Raw genomic sequence first — 4,051 nt, 5'->3', positions numbered from 1 at the left:
ATTGGTTCTGGGACTCAATGCGTGGGTACTGGATAATTACTCCAACTAAGTAGCATACTTCTCACAAGAACAGAATAGAAAGAGAAACACCACAGACGTGCCAGAAACATAAAATGAATCGATTGCAGTTTATGAATAACAAACAAGGACACATTTGATCAGATTACCAAACTTTGACTAACCAGATGCAACAATAACTCAATATGAGTTTCCCTTTCACCGTCCAGATAAATGGATTAATTCCGACATCCCACCGGCATAACTAGACTTGAAGGAGTACTCCTCGTTGCTTTCTCTAGAAATCGTCAACTGAAATTGCCTTCGAATTTCAGCATCCATGGGGTTCATACTACTAGTTGAAGCAGAAACAGACTGATTTTCGCTTGAAACTACTGGCAACAACTCTTTGAGCCTTGAGACAACCTCGGTCATGGTCGGCCTATTGATGGCTGTGTTTTCAACACAGTTCATGGCAAGGTTTACCACACTCTGCAGTGAAAAAGCATCGTACTGATCCAACAATCTCTTGTCCACGATGTCATGAATATTGCCCATGGCAATCTTATGGCGTACCCAGTTTGGTAGATGAAAGGTTTGAGGCTCCATCAATACTGGGGGCTGGCCAGTGATGATCTCCAAAAGCACGATGCCAAAGCTATAAACATCTGTCTTGACTGTGAGTTGGAAAGTTGCATGGTACTCGGGGTCGAGGTAGCCAAGAGTGCCAGCAGCAACAGTAGATATGTGTGTGTGAGCATCATTAAAAGCGCGGGAAAGCCCAAAATCAGATATTATCCCCACCAGATTCTTGTCTAGAAGGATGTTGGGGGTCTTTACATCTCTGTGAACTATTGATGGGGTGCATGACTCATGTAGATACTCCAGCCCTATAGTTTATTCAAGTTCATACTTAGTCAAAACAAGCATACATACATACAATACATGAAACAAAAATAATAATTGAAATATGGACCTTGTGCAGCATCAAGTGCAATATGAAGTCGTTGTTCCCAATTCAAACTATAGTCATCTCCTGCATCAAGACATACGAGATTATTAAAAGTTCCTTGATATGTGCATAGCACATAAATATATGTTATTATTATTGGTACTACTACCATTATTACTACTACTACTACTTCTACCACCACTACAACCACAACTACTACTACTACCACCACCACCACCACCACCACCACAATTATTACTATTATTGTTATCATGTTGCACATATATTCAAGCTAACAAATTATGCACACTGCCTTAATGGTTGAGCATGGAACCAATTGATGTATTAAGATCTTAAACCTGGATAAAACTGAGCTTTGATATTCGAGAGGCGGCTGATGCTTTTCCTTCTCTTTGTGGGAGTTTTTGTTATATCCAAATCAAATTAAGAAGAGAACCAACTATTACATTATTAGTTTAAAATTTTCCTCTAGAGTTGATTTCTTTCTTTCTGGCTTCGAAAGATGCTTATAATTCCATCATGTCATGGTTATGACTCTACGAGTGTAACTATGCTTTCCTCAGTTTGTTAGCCACATATCTATGGACAATTAATTGAACATTCCATGGTTGTGACTTCAAGAATGTGCATCTAAGGCCTTACTTCTTACTATATCATCTATATATACATAGTAAATTAGGTCCACCAACTCAAATGCATTTACTCGGAGTAACAATAACAGTCTAGGCAACTCAAATGCATTTACTTATGGACATTCCTATGATTTTTTATATTACTCTACAAAACACCATATATTCATATAATTTGAGAAGTACTTGTATCCCAAGGGTTAATTAGACCATGTGCTCAAGGTGTCTGTTTTGGTTTTTTGTTCTGGAGGAATTAAAACCCTGAATTTGTCAACCTACATTTTAGATTTCACTGATTTTAGGTTTCGCCGAAGGTTAAAATTTATTGATTTAGATCACACACAACATCTATACAAATTTAAATACAACCTAACAAGTCAACAATGTTTGATATAAACATTAATAAAAGGTATAAATTAATAAACAAACATCCTCTTATGAGCTGTTGAAGATTCCCTCTTGACATGAAGTCATAAATGAGAGCGAGGCACTTCTTGTTTTGGCAATATCCTTTCAAAGTCACAAGATTCTTGTGATGAACTTTGGACAAGGTTTGTACCTGTAAGAATATATATAGTTACCGAACATACAAGCCAATTGCATTTATTACGTATGGACTCTATAAAGGGTATATTTATCTTGCTGATTTATTGTATATTGTCTATTGAAGAATCCATGATTTGACCATGTTAGTTTCGTCTTATACCTCAGGGAGGAAGTCTGTTGAGTCCTCTATTGATGTTTCCATCAACACCTTAACGGCTACTTCATCACCATTTTCCAGTTTGCCATGATAAACAATACCAAAACCTCCTTTTCCAATGATTGATTGGAAGTCATTTGTTATGAGCTTGAGCTCTACATATGTGAATCGTCTGATGTCAACATGTAGGGAAGTTTCCTGTTCATACATGGCATAATCCTCATGGTCTGACTTCCCTGCATAGTCAAGAAGTTACGTTTACATGAAAGTTTAGGTATGAATTTGTTGTTTCATGTCTACCTATTTTTGTTGCAGCAATGAAAGGGGATTTTAGAGCGTAAAAGTTATATTTTACCTTTCCAGCATAAATTCCAGATTATGCACATCAATACTAGGAGGGATACCAGTACCACAGGAACCGTCACTACAATAACCATTGTTTGTATGGCGTTCTTCTTCTTATTTGAGCAGTATGTATCTTTGACTTTTGAGCATATGGGGTTGCCTTCCAATCTTGTGACACAAATTCACAACATATCAATAAATAATCTCTCAAACATATTAGCTACAACGGCTCTACTAAATTATGATTGTAACATACCTCCCTTTTCTAGCATGACTAACCCTCTAATAGTTCTTATAAGGACATCCAACCTCTAAATTAACAGACTGCATGGTTTTCAAATCGCATCCCATTATGAGTAGGTCATTATCTTCCTCTCATGTTGAAGGCTCGCAAATGATAAATCATTTTGTAGTTACTAGATGCTAGTATATGCTACTTGGGTACATTTGGATAAATAAGAACCACAAAAGTATGACTATTTTGTGGCACACTAATTGGGTGCCACACAACATAGTTGCATTTGACAAGAGTTTATGCATATAGCTGGTTGAGCTATGGAAGTGTGTTGCTGCACAAGTAGAAAGTGAGCATGTGTAGCTCTTGTTTGGGAAGGCACGCCAAAGAAACACAATGTGTTTCTACCAATAATTTATATAATGTTTGCAACTATTGTTTCTAAATGCCCATTATTTCGGTGATAATGAACCTTGGGTTGAGCCTATTGGTGTGTTTTCAGCTTGATCAGAAATATAAATATATCAATGAATTGCACAATACAGCACGTCAAACCTTAATTCAAGCAAACCAGCCTGAAATCTTCGAAGAATAGAATCAGGGATTGGCCCAACGAGCTGGTTGTTTGACAAGTTGCTGGAAAATAATTTTTAAAATTATTCACGTGAAATCAATATCATCAACCAAATATGCATTCAGACTTACAGAATTTTGAGTGACTTTAGTTGATAGTCTGGAATAGCTCCCGTCAAATTGTTGTGTGATAAATCCCTATATAGTTTTTGTGCTTGGGGTCAAAAATATGCCAACATAATCGCAATAAGTGTGTAGCATATCATAAAATTGTGGTAAGTACCACTTACATGTATTCTAGTGATACCATGTTCATCAATGATACGGCTAATTCACCTTTCAATCCACTCGCAGAGAGATTTCTGCGAAAGCAACTCATGTTACAACAAGTTCTATGAATCTAGTGATTTCATCGAGCTGACATATATTTTCAAGATTATGTAAGCTTATTTCTGTGGTCAAGGTTTATAATAAATTACATGTTCTTCTTTTCAAATAAATTATCTGTGTTATAAAGATCTTAGCCGGTAAGAAACATGACCAAGTGTCTGTATAGTGAAATATTATACATAACAATATATATCTGGAGACACACA

General features: G+C 36.4%; 1 pseudogene; it reads right to left on the bottom strand.

The window, feature by feature from the left end:
* Positions 1-216: 216 nt before the first annotated feature.
* Positions 217-4,051, bottom strand: part of LOC123133045 (probable LRR receptor-like serine/threonine-protein kinase At1g51810) — a 6,685-nt pseudogene continuing 2,850 nt past the window's right edge.

Source organism: Triticum aestivum, chromosome 6B, assembly GCF_018294505.1.
Source record: "Triticum aestivum cultivar Chinese Spring chromosome 6B, IWGSC CS RefSeq v2.1, whole genome shotgun sequence".
Lineage (NCBI taxonomy): Eukaryota > Viridiplantae > Streptophyta > Magnoliopsida > Poales > Poaceae > Triticum > Triticum aestivum.
Note: the sequence above shows the minus strand (reverse complement) of the source record. Positions and strands in the feature narration are given on the sequence as shown.